This window comes from Leuresthes tenuis, unplaced genomic scaffold (assembly GCF_036924035.1).
Source record: "Leuresthes tenuis unplaced genomic scaffold, fLeuTen1.0.hap1 SCAF_18, whole genome shotgun sequence".
Lineage (NCBI taxonomy): Eukaryota > Metazoa > Chordata > Actinopteri > Atheriniformes > Atherinopsidae > Leuresthes > Leuresthes tenuis.
In genome coordinates this window covers 28,783,362-28,807,010 of record NW_027325372.1, presented here as the reverse complement: position 1 = coordinate 28,807,010, position 23,649 = coordinate 28,783,362, and the positions used below count along the sequence as shown (strand labels likewise).

The following is a 23,649-nucleotide window of genomic DNA, read 5'->3' as shown; positions in this document are numbered from 1 at the left end:
CAAACTTGTAGAACTGGGAGCGTGGCCCTCTGGGCAGCCTACATACCCAAAGAGCCCCGCCCACCAGATGCCATACAGTGTAACCACCCCCCAAGACCTAATGTGTGTGTGTGAGTGTGTTTGATAAGTAGTAATGTCTAAGGTGTAATTAAAACAGGGGTGGGAACTGCAGAGTGCAACTACTGCAGAGTCCACTACACCCCACCGAACACACACGCCCCCAAAAACCTTCATGTGTGAGTGTGTGCTGTGTACAGGAGCCAGAAGGGAGAGGGGTATGGGGATATACACTGGGGGCAGCCAGGGACTGGCTGCAATAGGCATCCCCGCTACCAGGGAGCCAACACAGGACAGGAGGGCCTGATGTCCACCAGGCTCGGGGCCTGCAGCGGCCATATTCTGGGAGCTACTGTACCCCCAGAAGGTACCCATCCCGCCCCACCCCACTCAACCCAACCCCACTCCGGAGGACCTCTACAAAAAACAAACAAACAACAACAAAAAACAAACAAACAAACCACCCGGTCACACCAGTCGCAGCAGCCCGGGCCTGAGACCCACCATCACCCAGGCCCCCCCAGGCCCCCCCTCAACAGGTGCGCTCTTGTGAAAAAGCAAACAGTGGCAGCAACAAAAACACAACGGGAACACCGTATTGAGGCTTTGTTCTGACCGCTCATTTGGTATGCCGTTTCTTTCAAGCAATTCTCCCGGTTAGCCCGCACTCGGCTCGCTCCCAGAGCCGTGTTAAAGTCTACTTCGCATTCACTCTCTTTTCTCAGCAGACTAAAAGAAAGTTTCATCTTGGGCTCCCTGAAACTTGCATCCTGCACCGCTGTTTGCTTTTTCACAAGAGTAGAGGAGAGCGCACCGTTCCCAGCGGCACTGCAGTACGGGGTCAATGCTTGGAGTGAACGGAGCAAGCTACTTTTTCAACTCCTATTGCTAAAAATCCATTTAATATGTAGTCCTCGTATAGAGGACATATCAGATATTAAACTGATAAGAACAGATACTACACTTGATCTTAGCCAAAAGGCCGAGAAGCGACAACTGTCCACTGGTTCACGTCCGAGGGCCCTTCCTGGCACAATGCGCACTTGTCCGCTAACACCCCTGTTCTTTTTATGGCCATAGGTGACCAGAGTGTCACTTTGCACCTCCGCCCACCTGCTGCACTGAGCACTCTTCAGCCCTTTTAAATGGTATAACTTTGCACTCCCGCACGCTCCAGCAAGCACCATTCAAGCAACAACTTTGCACTCCAGCTTCGAACATCGGCACAGTCGCAACAAGTAAGGCGACTCTACTCAGAGAAGTCACTCTGCACAGTAACAAGATTTCTTTTGCACAGACAGAAAGGGCTTCACCCGCAAAGGTAAAGCCTGCCAAAAATAGAAACAACTCATTAGTGCTGCTCTCCACAGAAGTCTTTAGTAAAAGGCGAAAGACTTGTACGTTATGAAGAGAAACCAGAGTACGAGTATCCGTCACTGCGGGAGCAGGGCATCAGGCTAGTTGGCATAGCCACCTTCCCCATGGTGAGCTTTGCTTGGTTGAGACGCTTGCCCCTTTCTGATTTGGTGTGTGTGCTCATAGTGCAGAGTGTAGAGAAAAGAAAGCCGTTTTGGTGTCACGGGTGTTGTGACTTACACACAAACATTTCTAAATTGAGAAAGGAAATTATTTTAGAGGAAGCACTAGAGTTTAGATCCCACATTTGTTGGTAAATGGTAAATGGACTTGTACTTGTATAGCGCTTTTCTAGTCTAGCTGACCACTCAAAGCGCTTCACTACATGTGATAGGCATTGATAGGCATTCATTTATTTCTTCACTTCTGATAAAAATGATAAGACTGACCTAAAGAATTGGAGGCCCATCACACTTTTAAACTTTGACTGTAAACTTTTTAGCAAGGTTTTAACGACACGGATGTCCTCTGTTTTAGAGGAGGCAATTCACCCAGACCAGGCTTGTGCCATCTCAGAGAGACAACTCACCGACAGCCTCGTACTGATTCGAGACATCATTGATTACGCTAGAGACAGAAACACCCGGCTTGTCATCTTAAATTTAGACTTTGAAAAAGCTTTTGATCGGGTCTCGCATCAATATCTCTTTCAGGTGTTGCAGCCATCGAATAGGGCCCGATTGTTCCTACTTGGTGAGATTTGCTTGGTTGAGACGCTTGCTCCCCCCCCTTGCTCCTCGGCTGACCAAGTAGGAACAATCGGGCCCTATTCGATGGCTGCCTTGTCTTTTACTCTGTGCAAAAGACAAGGCAGCCACAAACACCACGGGAACACCGTATTGAGGCTTTGTTCTGACCACTCATTCGGTGTCGCGTTTCTTTCAAGCAATTCTCCCGGTTAGCCCACACTCGGCTCGCTCCCAGAGCAGAGTGTAGAGAAAAGAGAGAAAAGAAAGCCGTTTTGGTGTCACGGGTGTTGTGACTTACACACACACATTTCTGAATTGAGAAAGGAAATTATTTTAGAGGAAGCACTAGAGTTTAGATCCCACATTTGTTGATAGGCATTCATTTATTTCTTCACTTCTGATGAAGTTTCAACAATAAACAACAAACTTTGTATTATGAGAAAGAACCAGACTCATTCTTCAGGAATCCGAAAATAAGCTCTATTTTACGAGTTATGCACGAATTCGGATTCTCCTATAAAACGAATTCCTTAACTCTAACCAAGTTAAGACTGCTTTGTCCTTCATATTTATTCATGTCTAATCAAGTTTCAACGATAAACAACGTTGTACTTTGTACTTCTTCAGCAATAAGCATCTCTCGACATATGACGAAATACAGATTTTGCTATAAAATTAATTCCTTCTATCAGCCTGACTTAAAACTGTTTGTCCTCCTTATTTATCCACTTCAAATCAAGTTTCAACAAATAAAAAAATGTTGTAGTTTGAGAAAAAAACAACTTAATCTTAAGCAATCAGTAGGGTAAGAAAGGGTAAGAAAAGGTGCAAATGCCAACCATACATCACTAAAAGGTGGAGCGGAAGTATTCGGCTGCAAGTAGGTGCGAATGCCTGACAATGTATGATCAAAAGAGGGAGCGGAGGTTTTCGGCTGCAAGGTCTGAATGTCCAACCATAATTTGTAAAAACCGGGGAAGAAAAGGTTTGAATGCCCGACTATACACCATCAAAAGCGGGAGCGGAGGTGTTCGGCTGCAAGTAGGTGTGAATGTTCGACCATAATTTGTAAAAAGCGGGTAAGAAAAGGTTCGAATGCCCGAACATACACCATCAAAGGAGGGAGCGGAGGTGTTCCGCTGTAAGAAGGTGTGAATGTCCGACCATAGTTGGCAAAAAGCAGGTAAGAAAAGGTTAAAATACCCGATTGTACACAATCAATAGCGGGAGCAGAGTTGTTCCGCTACTAAAAGGTGTGAAAGTCCGACCATGGTTTGTAAAAACCGGGGAAGAAAAGGCTCGAAAGCCCGACTATACATCATCAAAAGCGGGAGCGGAGGTGTTCAGCTGCAAGAAGGTCTGAATGTCCATCAATAATTGCTAGAAAACATGAAAGAAAATTTTCGAATATCAAACCACACATCATCATAAGCGGGAGAGGAGGTGTTCAGCTGCAAGAAGGTGTGAATGTCCGACCATAGTTTGTAAAAAATGGGTAAGAAAAGGTTCGAATGCCCGAACATACACCATCAAAAGAGGGAGCGGAGGTGTTCCGCTGTAAGACGGTGTGAATGTCCAACAATAGTTGGTAAAAAGCGGGTAAGAAAAGGTTAAAATACCCGACTGTACACAATCAATAGCGGGAGCGGAGTTGTTCGGCTACAAGAAGGTGTGAAAGTCCGACCATGGTTTGTAAAAAGCGGGTAACAAAAGGTTCGAATGCCCGAATATATACCATCAAAAGCGGAAGCGGAGGTGTTCGGCTGCAAGATGGTGTGAACGTCCGACCAAAGTTTGTAAAAAGCAGTGAAGAAAAGTTTCGAATATCCAACCAAACATAATCAAAAGCGGGAGCAGAGCTGTTCGACTGCAAGTAGGTGTGAATGTCAGATCATAATTTGCAAAAAGCTGATGAGAAAGGGTGAGAATGCCCGACTATACACCATCAAATGCGGGAGCGGAAGTGTTCAGCTGTGAGTAGGTGTGAATGTCAAACCATAATTGCTGAAAAATGTGTTAGAAAAGACTAGAATGCCGGACCATACATCATCAAAAGCGGGAAAAGTGGTGTTCGGCTGCAAGTAGGTGTGAATGTCCAGCCATAATTACTCACAAACGGGTAAGAAAAGGTAGTATTGCCAGACCATACATTATCAAAACAGGGAGCGGAGGTGGTTCAGCTGCAAGGTGTGAATGTCTGACTAAAGTTTATAAAAAGCGGGTAAGACAAGGTGCGAATGCCTGACAATGTATGATCAAATGAGGGAGCGGAGGTTTTCGGCTGCAAGGTCTGAATGTACAACCATAATTTGTAAAAACCGGGGAAGAAAAGGCTCGAAAGTCCGACTATACACCATCAAAAGCGGGAGCGGAGGTGTTCGGCTGCAAGTAGGTGTGAATGTTCGACCATAATTTGTAAAAAGCGGGTAAGAAAAGGTTTGAATGCCCGACTATATATTAACAAAAGCAGGAGGAGAGGTCTTCGGATAAGAGTGGGTGAGAATTTCCAACCATAATCAATAAAATGCGGTGAAAAAAAAGGTGTGAATACCCCATAGAACACTAAAAGGTGGAGCAGAAGTGTTCGGCTGCAAGAAGGTGTGACTGTTCGACTAAAGTTTGTAAAAAGTGGGTAAGACAAGGTGCGAATGCCTGACAATGTATGATCAAAAGCGGGAGCGGAGGTGTTCATTGCAAGAAGGTCTACATGTCCATCAATAATTGCTAGAAAACATGAAAGAAACTTTTCGAAAATCAAACCGCACATGATCATAAGTGGGATAGGAGGTGTTCAGCTGCAAGGTGTGAATGTCCACCCATAATTCCTGAAAAATGGGCAAAAAAAAGGTGTGAATGCCCAACCATACATCATCAAAAGCAGGAGTGGAAGTGTTCAGCTACAAGAAGGTGTGAACGTCCAACCAAAATATGTAAAAAGAAGTTAAGAAAAGGTTCGAATATCCAGCCAAACATAATCAAAAGCGGGAGCAGAGCTGTTCGACTGCAAGTAGGTGTGAATGTCAGATCATAATTTGCAAAAAGCTGATGAGAAAGGGTGAGAATGCCCGACTATACATCATCAAATGCGGGAGCGGAGTTGTTCGGCTGTGAGTAGGTGTGAATCTCCGACCATAATTGCTGAAAAATGTGTTAGAAAAGGTAAAAATGCCGGTCCATACATCATCAAAAGCGAGAGAGGTTGTGTTCGGCTGCAAGTAGGTGTGAATGTCCAGCCATAATTACTCACAAACGGGTAAGAAAAGGTAGTATTGCCAGACCATATATGATCAAAACAGGGAGCGGAGGTGGTTCAGCTGCAAGAAGGTTTGAATGTCAAACTAAAGTTCAAATATATTAACAAAAGCGGGAGGAGAGGTCTTCGGATGAAAGTGGTTGAAAATTTCCAACCATAATGTATAAAATGCGGTGAAAAAAAAGGTGTGATAGAACACTAAAAGGTGGAGCGGAAGTGTTCGGCTGCAAGAAGGTGTGAATTTCCGACTATATTTGGTGAAAAGCAGGTGAAGCAAGGTCTGAATGCCCAACCTTACATCATCAAAAGCAAGATCAGAGTTGTTTGGCTGCAAGAAGGCCATAGTTTGCCAAAAGCGGGTAAGGTGCGAATGTCCGACTAAATATCAACAAAATTTGGGGCGGAGGTTTTCGGATGCAAGTGGGTGTGAATATCCCACCATACAAGTATGGTGGAGAGGAAGCTGTGAATAGCCGACCATAGTTTGGAAAAAGCGGGTAAGAAAAGGTTTGAATGCCCGAACATACACCATCAAAAGAGGGAGCGGAGGTGTTCCGCTGTACGAAGGTGTGAATGTCCGACCATACTTGGTAAAAAGCGGGTAAGAAAAGGTTAAAATACCCGACTGTACACAATCAATAGCGGGAGCGGATGTGTTCGGCTACAAGAAGGTGTGACAGTCTGACCATGGTTTGTAAAAAGCGGGTAAGAAAAGGTGCGAATGTCCGACAATGTATGATCAAAAGACAGAGCGGAGGTTTTCGGATACACGAAGGTTTGAATGTCCTACCATAGTTTGTAAATAGCGGGTAAGAAAAGGTTTGAATGCCCGACTATACACCATAAAAAGCGGGAGCGGAGGTGTTCCGCTGTACGAAGGTGTGAATGTCCGACCATAGTTGGTAAAAAGCGGGTAAGAAAAGGTTAAAATACCCGACTGTACACAATCAATAGCGGGAGCGGAGTTGTTCGGCTACAAGAAGGTGTGAAAGTCCGACCATGGTTTGTAAAAAGCAGTTAAGAAAAGGTTCGAATATCCAACCAAACATAATCAAAAGCGGGAGCAGAGCTGTTCGACTGCAAGTAGGTGTGAATGTCCAGCCATAATTACTCACAAACGGGGGAAGAAAAGGTAGTATTGCCAGACCATACATGATCAAAACAGGGAGCGGAGGTTCAGCTGCAAGGTGTGAATGTCTGACTATAGTTTGTAAAAAGCGGGTAAGACAAGGTGCGAATGCCCAACAATGTATGATCAAAAGAGAGAGCGGAGGTGTTCGGCTGCAAGGTCTGAATGTCCAACCATAATTTGTAAAAACCGGGTAAGAAAAGGCTCGAAAGCCCGACTATACATCATCAAAAGCGGGAGCGGAGGTGTCCAGCTGTGAGTAGGTGTGAATGTCCGACCATAATTGCTGAAAAATGTGTTAGAAAAGGTAAGAATACTAGACCATACATCATCAAAAGTGGGAGAGATGGTGTTCGGCTGCAAGAATGTGTGAAAGTCCGACAATGGTTTGTAAAAAGCGGGTAAAAAAAGGTTCGAATGCCCGAATATACATCATCAAAAGCGGAAGCGGAGGTGTTCGGATGCAAGAAGGTGTGAACGTCCGACCAAAGTTTGTAAAAAGCAGTGAAAAGCGAGAAAAAGCATTTCGTGAGTTCTGCATGATTTGGGATTTTGCTTATAAAATGCATTACTTCACTCAAACTATGTTAAAACTGATTTGTCCTTCATATTTACCATGTCTAGAAATATTTAAACAAGAAAATAACGTTGTACTTTGCAGTAAAAGAAAGAGCAAATCTAAAGTTTCAGGAATCCGAGTATAAGCCTGCTTTCATGAGTTCTGCACGATTTCGGATTTTGCTATAAAATGAATTGCTTTGCTCAAACCAAGTTAAAACTGCTTTGTCCTTCCATATTCATCAATGTCTAGATCGACTTCAACAAAGAAAAACATTGGACTTTGCAGTAGAAGAAGTTGAAATCCATCTACACATTGATAAATATGAAGGACAAAGCAGTTCCCACTTGCCCATAAGAAAATAAGCTTATTCTCGAATTCCTGATCCTTCAGTGTTGCTCTTTCTTCTACTGCAAAATACAATGTTGTTCTTTGTTGAAGTCGATATAGACATTGATAAATATGAAGGAAAAAGCAGTTTTAACTTGGTTTGAGTGAATGAATTCATTTTATACATAAAATCCGAAATCGTGCAGAACTCATGAAAATAAGCTTATTCTCGGATTCCTAAAACTTTTGATTGGCTCTTTCTTTTACTGCAAAGTACAACGTTGTTTTTTTGTTTAAATCTATCGAGACATTGATAAATATGAAGGTAAAAGCCGTTTTAACATAGTTTGAGTGAAGGAATTGATTTTATAGATAAAATCCCAAATCATGCAGAACTCCTCAAAAGGGGCGTATGGCTTAATCACAAGTGTGGCTCTTTCTCATTCAGGGTAGTATGAGGAAGTTTATGCTTGAGATATATGTAGAAATGGGTACATATGAAGGACAAAGCAGTGTTAACTTAGTTTGAGTGAAGGAATTCATTTTATACATAAAATCCCAAATCATGCAGAACGTATGAAAAGAAGCTTATTCTCGGATTCCTGATCCTTCAGTTTTGCTCTTTCTTCTACTGCAAAATACAATGTTGTTCTTTGTTGAAGTCGATCTAGACATTGATAAATATGAAGGAAAAAGCAGTTTTAACTTGGTTTGAGTGAATGAATTCATTTTATACATAAAATCCGAAATCGTGCAGAACTCATGAAAATAAGCTTATTCTCGGATTCCTAAAACTTTTGATTTGCTCTTTCTTTTATTGCAAAGTACAACGTTGTTTTTTTGTTTAAATCTATCGAGACATTGATAAATATGAAGGTAAAAGCCGTTTTAACATAGTTTGAGTGAAGGAATTAATTTTATAGATAAAATCCCAAATCATGCAGAACTCCTCAAAAGGGAGGTATGGCTTAATCACAAGTGTGGCTCTTTCTCATTCAGGGTAATATGAGGAAGTTTATGCTTGAAATATATGTAGAAATGGGTACATATGAAGGACAAAGCAGTGTTAACTTAGTTTGCGTAAAGAAATTCATTTTATACATAAAACCCGAAATCGTGCAGAACTCATGAAAATAAGCTTATTCTCGGATTCCTAAAACTTTTGATTTGCACTTTCTTTTACTGCAAAGTACAACGTTGTTTTTTGTTGAAATCTATCTAGACATTGATAAATACCAGCCGAAACTCTGCTGCGCTTTTGATAATTTATGGTTGGGCATTCTTACCTTTTCTTACCCGCTTTTTACAAATTATGATCTTACATTCAGACCTTCTTGCAGCCGAAGACCTCCACTCCTCTTTTGATCATACATTGTCGGGCATTCACACCTTGTCTTACGCGCTTTTTACAAACTTTAGTCGGACATTCAAACCTTCTTGCAGCTGAACCACCTCCGCTCCCTGTTTTGATCATATATGGTCTGGCAATAGTACCTTTTCTTACCCGTTTGTGAGTAATTATGGCTGGACATTCACACCTTCTTGCAGCCGAACACAACCTCTCCCGCTTTTGATGATATATGGTCCGGCATTCTTACCTTTTCTAACACATTTTTCAGCAATTATGGTCGGACATTCACACCTACTCACAGACGAACACCTCCGCTCCCACATTTGATAGTGTATAGTCGGGCATTCTCACCCTTTCTCATCAGCTTTTTGCAAATTATGATCTGATATTCACACCTACTTGCAGTCGAACAGCTCTGCTCCCGCTTTTGATTATGTATGGTTGGATATTCGAACATTTTCTTAATGCTTTTTACAAACTTTGGTCGGACGTTCACACCGTCTTGCAGCCGAACACCTCCGCTTCCGCTTTTGATGGTGTATAGTTGGGCATTCGCACCTTTTTTCTACCCATTTTTCAGGTATTATGGGTGGACATTCACACCTTCTTGAAGCTGAACACCTCCTCTCCCACTTATGATCATGTGTGGTTTGATTTTCGAAAATTTTCTTTCATGTTTTCTAGCAATTATTGATGGACATTTAGACCTTCTTGCAGCTGAACACCACCTCTCCCGATTTTGATGATGTATGGACCGGCATTTTTACCTTTTCTAACACATTTTTCAGCAATTATGGTTGGAGATTCACACCTACTCACAGCCGAATAACTCCGCTACCGCATTTGATGGTGTATAGTCGGGCATTCTCACCCTTTCTCATCAGCTTTTTGCAAATTATGATCTGACATTCACACCTACTTCCAGTTGAACAGCTCTGCTCCCGCTTTTGATTATGTTTGGTTAGATATTCGAACCTTATCTTAACTGCTTTTTACAAACTTTGGTCGGACGTTCACAATATCTTGCAGCCGAACACCTCCGCTTCCGCTTTTGATGGTGTATATTCGGGCATACGAACCTTTTCTTACCCGCTTTTTACAAACCAAGGTCGGACTTTCACACCTTCTCTTAGCTGAACAACTCCGCTCCCTCTTTTGATTGTGTACAGTCGGGTAATTTAACCTTTTCTTACCCGCTTTTTACCATCTATGGTCGGACATTCACACCGTCTTACAGCGGAACACCTCCACTCCCTCTTTTAATGATGTATGGTTAGGCATTCGCACCTTTTCTTACCCATTTTTCAGTAATTATGGGTAGACATTCACACCTTCTTGCAGCTGAACACCTCCTCTCCCGCTTATGATCATGTGCAGTTTGATATTCGAAAATTTTCTTTCATGTTTTCTAGCAATTATTGATGGACATTCAGACCGTCTTGCAGCTGAACACCTCCGCTCCCACTTTTGATGGTGTATAGTCGGGCTTTCGAGCCTTTTCTTCCCCGGTTTTTACAAATTATGGTTGGACATTCAGACCTTCTTGCAGCCGAAAACCTCCACTCCCTCTTTTGATCATACATTGTCGGGCATTCGCACCTTTTCTTACCCGCTTTTTACAAACCATGGTCGGACTTTCACACCTTTTAGTAGCCGAACAACTCCGCTCCCGCTATTGATTGTGTACAGTCGGGTATTTTAACCTTTTCTTACCCGCTTTTTACCAACTATGGTTGGACATTCACACCTTCTTACAGCAGAACACCTCCGCTCCCTGTTTTGATTATGTATGGTTTGACATTCGCACCTTCTCTCACCCGCCTTTTACTATGGTCGGCCATTCACAGCTTCCTCTCCACCATACTTGTATGGTGGGATATTCACACCCACCTGCATCCGAAGACCTCCGCCCCCACTTTTGTTGATATTTAGTTGGTCATTCGCACCTTACCCGCTTTTGGCAAACTATGGCCTTCTTGCAGCCCAACACCTCTGATCTCGCTTTTGATGATTTAAGGTTGGGCATTCAGACCTTGCTTCACCTGCTTTTCACCAAATATAGTCGGACATTCACACCTTCTTGCAGCCGAACACTTTCGCTTTTAGTGTTCTATGAGGCATTCACATATTTTTTTTCACCGTATTTTATAGATTATGGTTGGAAATTCTCACCCACTCTCATCCGAAGACCTCTCCTCCCGCTTTTGTTAATATATAGTCGGGCATTCAAACCTTTTCTTACCCGCTTTTTACAAATTATGGTCGAACATTCACACCTACTTGCAGCTGAATACTTCCGCTCCACCTTTTAGTTATGTATGGTTGGCATTTGCACCTCTTTTTATACTGATTGCTGAAGATTAAGTTGTTCTTTCTCAAACTACAAATTTTTTTTAATTGTTGAAACTTGATTTGAAGTGTATAAATAAGGAGGACAAAAAGTTTTAAGTCAGGCTGATAGAAGGAATTAATTTTATAGCAAAATCTGTATTTCGTCATATGTCGAGAGATGCTTATTGCTGAAGAAGTTCTTTCTCATTCTACAAAGTACAACGTTGTTTATCGTTGAAACTTGATTAGACATGAATAAATATGAAGGACAAAGCAGTCTTAACTTGGTTTGAGTTAATGAATTTGTTTTATAGGAGAATCCGAATTCGTGCATAACCCATAAAATAGAGCTTATTTTCGGATTCCTGAAGAATGAGTCTGGTTCTTTCTCATAATACAAAGTTTGTTGTTTATTGTTGAAACTTCATCAGAAGTGAAGAAATAAATGAATGCCTATCAACAAATGTGGGATCTAAACTCTAGTGCTTCCTCTAAAATAATTTCCTTTCTCAATTTAGAAATGTGTGTGTGTAAGTCACAACACCCGTGACACCAAAACGGCTTTCTTTTCTCTACACTCTGCACTATGAGCACACACACCAAATCAGAAAGGCTTTTTTCTCTCTTTTCTACATTATGGACTGTGGGGACACAAAACCGCTCTCTCTCTTTTTTTTTTTTTATCGTGTGCCAGGGCGTTGTCTCACGTATTAGATTATGCTTAAGATATGAATGGGTTTATCAGTCACATCCGAATCCATACATACTGATCCTCCCGTAATAAAATGGTCGGATCTTATCAAACACACTTTGTTTCTTGTGACAATCAAGTCAGCGAAACAGCGTATACACGTCAAGACACTGAATCAAGTTTGCCACAAGAACTCATAAGTTTGGCAGTATTGCTCTGCCGTCAGCAATCATACACCCATTTTATTTTCGTGAGACATGTGCAAGCACCTGTTCATCTACTGTTCTATCACTATGAATTAGTGATCTATTATCAATAAGGATACTTCTACAACTACTATCAAAGTATGTCCGGACTTCTTATGTTGTCAGTTGCTATATATGAATAAGTGGGTAGCTACTGACAAGCATTAAGCATGTCACACAGCCCAAACATATAACATTTCAGGACACACCACACAGTTAACAACCACAGTGAAGCGTGTCAAAGCCCAAACATGTAACATTCAACAGGACACTTACACAACACATTCAAATCAAACAGTCAGACAACATACAAGAACATATACCCCAGCCGGCATTGCTCCCTGCCTATTTTCGTACAGCACACTATGTGTGCGCACACCTTTATTCACAAACTCTTCAACTTATACTCTTTTACCGAAGCTGCTACAGCTCGATTGGCCGAATACCCTTAGATCCTATTTCGGTGAATTTGACATCTGCCTTACATATAACAGATTAGCGGTTTAGCAGTTTTAATTTAGTTTGAGTTGTTTTTTTTGTTTAAATCTTTCTAGACATGGTAAATATTAAGGACAAAGCAGTTTTCAAATAGTTTGAGTGAAGGAATTCATTTTATAGATAAAATCCCAAGAGTCTGCTGAGAAAAGAGAGTGAATGCGAAGTAGACTTTAACACGGCTATGGGAGCGAGCCGAGTGTGGGCTAACCGGGAGAATTGCTTGAAAGAAACGCGACACCGAATGAGCGATCAGAACAAAGCCTCAATACGGGATTCTCGTGGTGTTTTTGTTGCTGCCTTGTCTTTTGCACAGAGTAAAAGACAAGGCAGCCATCGAATAGGGCCCGATTGTTCCTACTTGGTCAGCCGAGGAGCAAGGGGGGGGGGGCAAGCGTCTCAACCAAGCAAAGCTCACCATGGGGAAGGTGGCTATGCCAACTAGCCTGATGCCCTGCTCCCGCAGTGACGGATAATCGTACTCTGGTTTCTCTTCATAACGTACAAGTCTTTCGCCTTTTACTAAAGACTTCTGTGGACAGCAGCACTAATGAGTTGTTTCTATTTTTGGCAGGCTTTACCTTTGCGGGTGAAGCCCTTTCTGTCTGTGCAAAAGAAATATTCTTACTGTGCAGAGTGACTTCTCTGAGTAGAATCGCCTTACTTGTTGCGACTGTGCCGATGTTCGAAGCTGGAGTGCAAAGTTGTTGCTTGAATGGTGCTTGCTGGAGCGTGCGGGAGTGCAAAGTTATACCATTTAAAAGGGCTGAAGAGTGCTCAGTGCAGCGGGTGGGCGACACTCTGGCCACCTTGAAAACCGAGGTTACATCCACTACCAGGGGCAGCCCAAGTACTGCCGCAAGTGTGGTGAGCATGGGCACCTGGTTGAGGCTTGTACCAAGGTGTTATGTGGGAAGAGCAGAGAAATTGGGCAAACTTTTGGAGAGTGTCCAAATGGCAGGAAATGTAATCTCTGTGGAGAATTAAATCACCTCTTCAGAGATTGCCCTAAATCTTTTGCCAATAAATTAAAGACGGTAAAGCCACAGTCAAGCCAACAAAGAGAAGGACCAAAGGTGGCAGTTGGTGAACAAAGTGAAGAGGTTGACCCAATAAATTCAAACTTCCCGCCAAAAGCTTGGATTGGAAGTGAGGAGCAAAAAGGGGAGGGGCCTGTAGAGGCCTCACCACTCAGTGTTGAAGTCTGTGAGAATTCACAGGCAGAGGGTGGAGCTACGCTAAATGAGGAGGAAGAGCAGACAGGTGAGTCTAGTGAAGATACTCACCTCCCCGAAGGTCAACAGCCGAAGAGGACGGCATCTGAGCCTCTGATTCCCCAGTGGTATCAGAGAAGAGGGGAAGGGTTAGGTCCCTTTCAGACAGTTCTTCAGTGGAAGAACCTAGAGTCTTCCCCTCCGACTCACCAAATGAGGTCTCCTTTTTAACTTCAGCTCTGCAATCAACCCCCAGGGACTCAAAGTTAAATGCAACATTGCGTCAGAGGCCAACACCGAGAGTCCGAAAAGGAAATATAGATCACCCTACTCACTTTTCACCTAAAGAAATGAAGGAAGAGCTAGTTTCCCAATAAATAACCTGTGTGTAATTTGTTTTGATAACTTAGAAAAACGAAAATGACATACCTACTTTCCTTTATGCTTTTAATGGTTCTCACCTTCTCAACACTAAATGTGAGAAGTGTGAAATCAAAGACAAGAGCCCAGAGTATTTTATCCTTCTTAGACTCCATAAAATCAGATGTGTTTTTAATACAAGAATGTGGACTACCTTTTTTAAAAAACCATAGACAATGGGAGGAAATGTGGCCCCATTTATCGATATGGAGTGGCTCAAATCAAAATAAAAATGATGGTGTGGCCATTCTAATTAAAAATCCGCATGTTCTGGTGAAAGGTAGCACAGTGGTGAGAGACGGACGGGCACTTTTAGCACACTTGAATTTTATGGGGCAAGACTTTAACCTCTTAAATATTTATGGTTTCAATGGAAAAAATGAAAGGTATGACCTTTTAGAAGATATACAGCTTTACATGCTAGGGCAAGTACCTTTAGTTGTAGGAGGGGATTTTAACTGTATCTTGAGCAGGAAAGATAGAAAAAGAGCAGGGGTAGATTTTAAAGTGGATAAGACTTTGATTTTACTTCAGGGCATATGCAGGGATTTTAAGCTTACTGACTGTTTTAAAACCATGCATCCCAGAGAGGAGGGCTTCACCTGGTTTAGTCATGATGGCACCAGAGCCTCTCGCATTGATTATTTCTTTACTAGAGATTGCCCACCCACTGATGTTAGATTAACCCCTGTTTTCTTTTCAGACCACCTTATGCTCTCCTGCACCCTTTCACCCCCTTCTGGTGTGACGGTAGGAAGTGGTCTGTGGAAACTCAACTGTTCCCTGTTGGAGGATGAAATCATAGTCAGTCAGTACAGGGAATGTTATAAAGAGTGGCAGACCCTTCAAGACCTCTACGAAACACATGCACAATGGTGGGAAATGGTGAAGGAAACGACCCAGACTTTTTTTAAACAGCAAGGTAAACGTAAAAAAAGGAAAGAGAATAGATGTATGATGGGACTACATAAACGCTTACAGCGCTACTTTAAACTAAATCAGTGTGGCATAGACTTTAAAGAAGAAATCAAAGATGTCAAAAAGGAAATGTCAGTTTTAGCAGAAATAAAGAGTAAAGGAATTTTTGTAAGAAGCAGGGAGCAGGAAATTGAGGAAGGTGAAAAAGAAAGAAAGTTATAAATAAAAAGGAGTGTAATCAAAATCTAAAAAGAGAAGATGGGTTTTTAACAAAATCCACACAAGAGATGATTGAAACTGTACATACCTTTTATAGTAACATGTACAAAGAGAAACCAGTGCACTTGGAAACATCGGCAGAAATCTTAAAATTCGTTGACAAAACTGTAAAAGAGAATGCACACTTGACACAGAATTTTACTGCTTTAGAGTTAAAAAAATGCCTAACAGGTTTTAAGAGAAGTCGAGCTCCAGGTTTAGACGGGCTTCCTGCAGAATTCTATCTGACCTATTGGGACATTTTATCATCAGACATTTTAGATGTTTTTAAAGATTTTGAAAAACTCGACCGACTGCCTGACAGTTTTAGAGTGGGAATAGTGACTCTACTTTATAAAAAAAATGATAAGACTGACCTAAAGAATTGGAGGCCAATCACACTTTTAAACTTTGACTGTAAACTTTTTAGCAAGGTTTTAGCGACACGGATGTCCTCTGTTTTAGAGGAGGTAATTCACCCAGACCAAGCTTGTGCCATCTCAGGGAGACAACTCACCGACAGCCTCGTACTGATTCGAGACATCATTGATTACGCTAGAGACAGAAACACCCGGCTTGTCATCTTAAATTTAGACTTTGAAAAAGCATTTGATCGGGTCTCGCATCAATATCTCTTTCAGGTGTTGCAGCCATCGAAAAGGGCCCGATTGTTCCTACTTGGTGAGCTTTGCTTGGTTGAGACGCTTGCCCCCCCCCCCCTGCTCCTCGGCTGACCAAGTAGAAACAATCTATTCGATGGCTGCCTTGTCTTTTACTCTGTGCAAAAGACAAGGCAGCCACAAACACCACGGGAACACCGTATTGAGGCTTTGTTCTGACCACTCATTCGGTGTCGCGTTTCTTTCAAGCAATTCTCCCGGTTAGCCCGCACTCGGCTCGCTCCCAGAGCCGTGTTAAAGTCCACTTCGCATTCACTCTCTTTTCTCAGCAGATTAAAAGAAAGTTTCATCTTGGGCTCCCTGAAACTTCCATCCTGCACCGCTGTTTGCTTTTTCACAAGAGCAGAGGAGAGCGCACCGTTCCCAGCGGCACTGCAGTACCGGGTCGAGGCTTGGAGTGAACGGAGCAAGCTTCTTTTTCAACTCCTATTCTTAAAAATCCATTTAATATGTTGTCCTCGTATAGAGGACATATTAAACTGATAAGAACAGATACTACACTTGATATTAGCCAAAAGGCCGAGAAGCGATAACTGTCCACTGTTTCAGGTCCGAGGGCCCTTGCTGGCACAATGCGCACTTGTAGCAGTGTTCTTTTTATGGCCATAGGTGGCCAGAGTGTCACGTTGCACCTCCGCCCACCCGCTGCACTGATCACTCTTCAGCCCTTTTAAATGGTATAACTTTGCACTCCCGCATGCTCCAGCAAGCACCATTCAAGCAACAACTTTGCACTCCAGCTTCGAACATCGGCACAGTCACAACAAGTAAGGCGACTCTACTCAGAGAAGTCACTCTGCAAAGTAGCAAGATTTCTTTTGCACAGACAGAAAGGGCTTCACCCGCAAAGGTAAAGCCTGCCAATAATAGAAACAACTCATTAGTGCTGCTCTCCACGGAAGTCTTTAATAAAAGGCGAAAGACTTGTATGTTATGAAGAGAAACCAGAGTACGATTATCCGTCACTGCGGGAGCAGGGCATCAGGCTAGTTGCCATAGCCACCTTCCCCATGGTGAGCTTTGCTTGGTTGAGACGCTTGCTCCCCCCCTTGCTCCTCGGCTGACCAAGTAGGAACAATCGGGCCCTATTCGATGGCTGCCTTGTCTTTTACTCTGTGCAAAAGACAAGGCAGCAACAAAAACACCACGAGAATCCCGTATTGAGGCTTTGTTCTGACCGCTCATTCGGTGTCGCGTTTCTTTCAAGCAATTCTCCCGGTTAGCCCGCACTCGGCTCGCTCCCAGAGCCGTGTTAAAGTCTACTTCGCATTCACTCTCTTTTCTCAGCAGACTCTTGGGATTTTATCAATAAAATGAATAAATTCACTCAAACTATGTTAAAACTGCTTTGTCCTTCATATTTACCATGTCTTGAAAGATTTAAACAAAAAAACCAACGTTGTACTTTGCAGTAAAAGAAATAGCAAATCTAAAGTTTCAGGAATCCGAGAATAAGCTTACTTTCATGAGTTCTTCACGATTTCGGATTTTGCTATAAAATGAATTCCTTCACTCAAACTAAATTAAAACTGCTAAACCGCTAATCTGTTACATGTAAGGCAGATGTCAAATTCACCGAATTAGGATTATTCGGTATTCGGCCAATCGAGCTGTAGCAGCTTCGGTAAAAGAGTATAAGTTGAAGAGTTTGTGAATAAAGGTGTGCGCACACATAGTGAGCTGTAGGAAAATAGGCAGGGAGCAATGCCGGCTGGCGTATATGTTCTTGTATGTTGTCTGACTGTTTGATTTGAATGTGTTGTGTAAGTGTCCTGTTGAATGTTAAATGTTTGGGCTTTGACACGCTTCACTGTGGTTGTTAACTGTGTGGTGTGTCCTGAAATGTTATATGTTTGGGCTGTGTGACATGCTTAATGCTTGTCAGTAGCTACCCACTTATTCATATATAGCAACTGACAACGTAAGAAGTCCGGACATACTTTGATAGAGTAGTTGTAGAAGTATCCTTATTGATAATAGATAAACTAATTCATAGTGATAGAACAGTAGATGAACAGGTGCCTGCACATGTCTCACGAAAATAAAATGGGTGTATCATTGCTGATGGCAGAGCAATACTGCCAAACTTATGAGTTCTTGTGGCAAACTTGATTCAGTGTCTTGACGTGTATACGCTGTTTCGCTGACTTGATTGTCACAAGAAACAAAGTGTGTTTGATAAGATCCGACCATTTTATTACGGGAGGATCAGTATGTATGGATTCTGATGTGACTGATAAACCCATTCGTATCTTAAGCACAATCTAATACGTGAGACAACGCCCTGGCACACGATAAAAAAAAAAGAGAGAGCGGTTTTGTGTCCCCACAGTCCATAATGTAGAAAAGAGAGAAAAAAGCCTTTCTGATTTGGTGTGTGTGCTCATAGTGCAGAGTGTAGAGAAAAGAAAGCCGTTTTGGTGTCACAGGTGTTGTGACTTACACACACACATTTCTAAATTGTGAAAGGAAATTATTTTAGAGGAAGCACTAGAGTTTAGATCCCACATTTGTTGATAGGCATTCATTTATTTCTTCACTTCTGATAAAAATGATAAGACTGACCTAAAGAATTGGAGGCCCATCACACTTTTAAACTTTGACTGTAAACTTTTTAGCAAGGTTTTAACGACACGGATGTCCTCTGTTTTAGAGGAGGTAATTCACCCAGACCAGGCTTGTGCCATCTCAGAGAGACAACTCACCGACAGCCTCGTACTGATTCGAGACATCATTGATTACGCTAGAGACAGAAACACCCGGCTTGTCATCTTAAATTTAGACTTTGAAAAAGCTTTTGATCGGGTCTCGCATCAATATCTCTTTCAGGTGTTGCAGCCATCGAATAGGGCCCGATTGTTCCTACTTGGTGAGATTTGCTTGGTTGAGACGCTTGCTCCCCCCCCTTGCTCCTCGGCTGACCAAGTAGGAACAATCGGGCCCTATTCGATGGCTGCCTTGTCTTTTACTCTGTGCAAAAGACAAGGCAGCCACAAACACCACGGGAACACCGTATTGAGGCTTTGTTCTGACCACTCATTCGGTGTCGCGTTTCTTTCAAGCAATTCTCCCGGTTAGCCCACACTCGGCTCGCTCCCAGAGCTGTGTTAAAGTCTACTTCGCATTCACTCTCTTTTCTCAGCAGATTAAAAGAAAGTTTCATCTTGGGCTCCCTGAAACTTCCATCCTGCACCGCTGTTTGCTTTTTCACAAGAGCAGAGAAGAGCGCACCGTTCCCAGCGGCACTGCAGTACCGGGTCGATGCTTGGAGTGAACGGAGCAAGCTTCTTTTTCAACTCCTATTCTTAAAAATCCATTTAATATGTAGTCCTCGTATAGAGGACATATTAAACTGATAAGAACAGATACTACACTTGATCTTAGCCAAAAGGCCGAGAAGCGATAACTGTCCACTGTTTCAGGTCCGAGGGCCCTTGCTGGCACAATGCGCACTTGTAGCAGTGTTCTTTTTATGGCCATAGGTGGCCAGAGTGTCACGTTGCACCTCCGCCCACCCGCTGCACTGAGCACTCTTCAGCCCTTTTAAATGGTATAACTTTGCACTCCCGCATGCTCCAGCAAGCACCATTCAAGCAACAACTTTGCACTCCAGCTTCGAACATCGGCACAATCGCAACAAGTAAGACGACTCTACTCAGAGAAGTCACTCTGCACAGTAACAAGATTTCTTTTGCACAGACAGAAAGGGCTTCACCCGCAAAGGTAAAGCCTGCCAAAAATAGAAACAACTCATTAGTGCTGCTCTCCACGAAAGTCTTTAGTAAAAGGCGAAAGACTTGTATGTTATGAAGAGAAACCAGAGTACGATTATCCGTCACTGCGGGAGCAGGGCATCAGGCTAGTTGCCATAGCCACCTTCCCCATGGTGAGCGTTGCTTGGTTGAAACGCTTGCCCCTGTGCAAAAGACAAGGCAGCAACAAAAACACCACGGGAACACCGTATTGAGGCTTTGTTCTGACCGCTCATTCAGTGTCGCGTTTCTTTCAAGCAATTCTCCCGGTTAGCCCACACTCGGCTCGCTCCCAGAGCCGTGTTAAAGTCTACTTCGCATTCACTCTCTTTTCTCAGCAGACTCTTGGGATTTTATCTATAAAATGAATTCCTTCACTCAAACTATGTTAAAACTGCTTTGTCCTTCATATTTACCATGTCTAGAAAGATTTAAACAAAAAAAACAACGTTGTACTTTGCAGTAAAAGAAAGAGCAAACCTAAAGTTTCAGGAATCCGAGAATAAGCTTACTTTCATGAGTTCTTCACGATTTCGGATTTTGCTATAAAATGAATTCCTTCACTCAAACTAAATTAAAACTGCTAAACCGCTAATCTGTTACATGTAAGGCAGATGTCAAATTCACAGAAATAGGATCTAAGGGTATTCGGCCAATCGAGCTGTAGCAGCTTTGGTAAAAGAGTATAAGTTGAAGAGTTTGTGGATAAAGGTGTGCGCACACATAGTGAGCTGTAGGAAAATAGGCAGGGAGCAATGCCGGCTGGGGTATATGTTCTTGTATGTTGTCTGACTGTTTGATTTGAATGTGTTGTGTAAGTGTCCTGTTGAATGTTACATGTTTGGGCTTTGACACTTCACTGTGGTTGTTAACTGTGTGGTGTGTCCTGAAATGTTATATGTTTGGGCTGTGTGACATGCTTAATGCTTGTCAGTAGCTACCCACTTATTCATATATAGCAACTGACAACATAAGAAGTCTGGACATACTTTGATAGTAGTTGTAGAAGTATCCTTATTAATAATAGATAAACTAATTCATAGTGATAGAACAGTAGATGAACAGGTGCCTGCACATGTCTCATGAAAATAAAATGGGTGTATGATTGCTGACGGCAGAGCAATACTGCCAAACTTATGAGTTCTTGTGGCAAACTTGATTCAGTGTCTTGACGTGTATACGCTGTTTCGCTGACTTGATTGTCACAAGAAACAAAGTGTGTTTGATAAGATCCGACCATTTTATTACGGGAGGATCAGTATGTATGGATTCTGATGTGACTGATAAACCCATTCGTATCGTAAGCATAATCTAATACGTGAGACAACGCCCTGGCACACAATCAAAAAAAAAAAGAGAGAGCGGTTTTGTGTCCCCACAGTCCAAAATGTAGAAAAGAGAGAAAAAAGCCTTTCTGATTTGGTGTGTGTGCTCACAGTGCAGAGTGTAGAGAAAAGAGAGAAAAGAAAGCCGTTTTGGTGTCACGGGTGTTGTGACTTACACACACACATTTCTGAATTGAGAAAGGAAATTATTTTAGAGGAAGCACTAGAGTTTAGATCCCACATTTGTTGATAGGCATTCATTTATTTCTTCACTTCTGATGAAGTTTCAACAATAAACAACAAACTTTGTATTATGAGAAAGAACCAGACTCATTCTTCAGGAATCCGAAAATAAGCTCTATTTTACGAGTTATGCACGAATTCGGATTCTCCTATAAAACGAATTCCTTAACTCTAACCAAGTTAAGACTGTTTTGTCCTTCATATTTATTCATGTCTAATCAAGTTTCAACGATAAACAACGTTGTACTTTGTACTTCTTCAGCAATAAGCATCTCTCGACATATGACGAAATACAGATTTTGCTATAAAATTAATTCCTTCTATCAGCCTGACTTAAAACTGTTTGTCCTCCTTATTTATACACTTCAAATCAAGTTTCAACAATTAAAAAAATGTTGTAGTTTGAGAAAAAACAACTTAATCTTAAGCAATCAGTAGGGTAAGAAAGGGTAAGAAAAGGTGCAAATGCCAACCATACATCACTAAAAGGTGGAGCGGAAGTATTTGGCTGCAAGTAGGTGCGAATGCCTGACAATGTATGATCAAAAGAGGGAGCGGAGGTTTTCGACTGCAAGGTCTGAATGTCCAACCATAATTTGTAAAAACCGGGGAAGAAAAGGCTCGAAAGCCCGACTATACACCATCAAAAGCGGGAGCGGAGGTTTTCGGCTGCAAGTAGGTGTGAATGTTCGACCATAATTTGTAAAAAGCGGGTAAGAAAAGGTTCGAATGCCCGACTATATATTAACCAAAGCAGGAGGAGAGGTCTTCGGATAAGAGTGGGTGAGAATTTACAACCATAATCTATAAAATGCGGTGAAAAAAAAGGTGTGAATACCCCATAGAACACTAAAAGGTAGAGCGGAAGTGTTCGGCTGCAAGAAGGTGTGAATGTCTGACCATAGTTTGTAAAAAGCGGGTAAGAAAAGGTTCGAATGCCCGAACATACACCATCAAAGGAGGGAGCGGAGGTGTTCCGCTGTAAGAAGGTGTGAATGTCCGACCATAGTTGGCAAAAAGCAGGTAAGAAAAGGTTAAAATACCCGATTGTACACAATCAATAGCGGGAGCAGAGTTGTTCCGCTACTAAAAGGTGTGAAAGTCCGACCATGGTTTGTAAAAAGCAGGTAAGAAAAGGTGCGAATGCCCGACAATGTATGATCAAAAGAGGGAGTGGAGGTTTTCGGCTGAAACATGGTCTGAATGTCCATCCATATTTTGTAAAAATCTGTGAAGAAAAGGCTCGAAAGCCCGACTATACACCATCAACAGCTGGAGCGGAGGTGTTCAGCTGCAAGAAGGTCTGAATGTCCATCAATAATTGCTAGAAAACATGGAAGAGAATTTTCGTATATCAAACCGCACATGATCGTAAGCGGGAGAGGAGGTGTTCAAATGCAAGAAGGTGTGAATGTCCACCCATAATTACTGCAAAATGGGTAAGAAAAGGTACGAATGCCCAACCATACATGATCCTAACAGGGAGCGGAGGTGTTTGGCTGCGACAAGGTGTGTATGTCCACCCATAATTAATGAAAAGCGGGCAACAAGTAGGTTTGAATACCCATCATCAAAAGCAGGAGTGGATGTGTTCGGCTACAAGAAGGTTTGAATGTCTGACCATAGTTTGTAAAAAGCGGGTAAGAAAAGGTTTGAATGCCCGAACATACACCATCAAAGGAGGGAGCGGAGGTGTTCCGCTGTAAGAAGGTGTGAATGTCCAACCATAATTGGCAAAAAGCAGGTAAGAAAAGGTTAAAATACCCTATTGTACACAATCAATAGCGGGAGCAGAGTTGTTCCGCTACTAAAAGGTGTGAAAGTCCGACCATGAATTGTAAAAAGCGGGTAAGACAAGGTGCGAATGCCCGACAATGTATGATCAAAAGAGGGAGTGGAGGTTTTCGGCTGAAAGAAGGTCTGAATGTCCATCCATAATTTGTAAAAATCGGGGAAGAAAAGGCTCGAAAGCCCGACTATACACCATCAACAGCTAGAGCGGAGGTGTTCAGCTGCAAGAAGGTCTGAATGTCCATCAATAATTGCTAGAAAACATGGAAGAGAATTTTCGAATATCAAACCGCACATGATCATAAGCGGGAGAGGAGGTGTTAAAATGCAAAAAGGTGTGAATGTCCACCTATAATTACTGCAAAATGGGTAAGAAAAGGTACGAATGCCCAACCATACATCATCAAAAGCAGGAGTGGATGTGTTCGGCTACAAGAAGGTTTTAATGTCCGACCATAGTTTGTAAAAAGCGGGTAAGAAAAGGTTCGAATGCCCGAACATA

General features: G+C 42.4%; 7 non-coding genes across 7 annotated transcripts; 1 reads left to right on the top strand and 6 right to left on the bottom strand.

Moving 5' to 3' along the window:
* Nucleotides 1-860: 860 nt before the first annotated feature.
* LOC140275918 (U2 spliceosomal RNA) lies at nt 861-1,051 on the bottom strand. The gene has a single exon (XR_011908620.1). It is a non-coding gene; the product is annotated as a U2 spliceosomal RNA (small nuclear RNA).
* Nucleotides 1,052-1,367: 316 nt separating this feature from the next.
* LOC140276302 (U5 spliceosomal RNA) lies at nt 1,368-1,481 on the bottom strand. Its single transcript, XR_011908908.1, has one exon. It is a non-coding gene; the product is annotated as a U5 spliceosomal RNA (small nuclear RNA).
* Nucleotides 1,482-13,024: 11,543 nt separating this feature from the next.
* On the top strand, nt 13,025-13,138 carry LOC140275761 (U5 spliceosomal RNA). Its single transcript, XR_011908479.1, has one exon. It is a non-coding gene; the product is annotated as a U5 spliceosomal RNA (small nuclear RNA).
* A 3,245-nt stretch (nt 13,139-16,383) lies between these two features.
* On the bottom strand, nt 16,384-16,567 carry LOC140276172 (U2 spliceosomal RNA). The gene has a single exon (XR_011908851.1). It is a non-coding gene; the product is annotated as a U2 spliceosomal RNA (small nuclear RNA).
* A 308-nt stretch (nt 16,568-16,875) lies between these two features.
* On the bottom strand, nt 16,876-16,989 carry LOC140275840 (U5 spliceosomal RNA). Its single transcript, XR_011908551.1, has one exon. It is a non-coding gene; the product is annotated as a U5 spliceosomal RNA (small nuclear RNA).
* A 2,267-nt stretch (nt 16,990-19,256) lies between these two features.
* On the bottom strand, nt 19,257-19,440 carry LOC140276054 (U2 spliceosomal RNA). The gene has a single exon (XR_011908743.1). It is a non-coding gene; the product is annotated as a U2 spliceosomal RNA (small nuclear RNA).
* Nucleotides 19,441-19,748: 308 nt separating this feature from the next.
* On the bottom strand, nt 19,749-19,862 carry LOC140275745 (U5 spliceosomal RNA). The gene has a single exon (XR_011908463.1). It is a non-coding gene; the product is annotated as a U5 spliceosomal RNA (small nuclear RNA).
* Nucleotides 19,863-23,649: the final 3,787 nt, after the last annotated feature.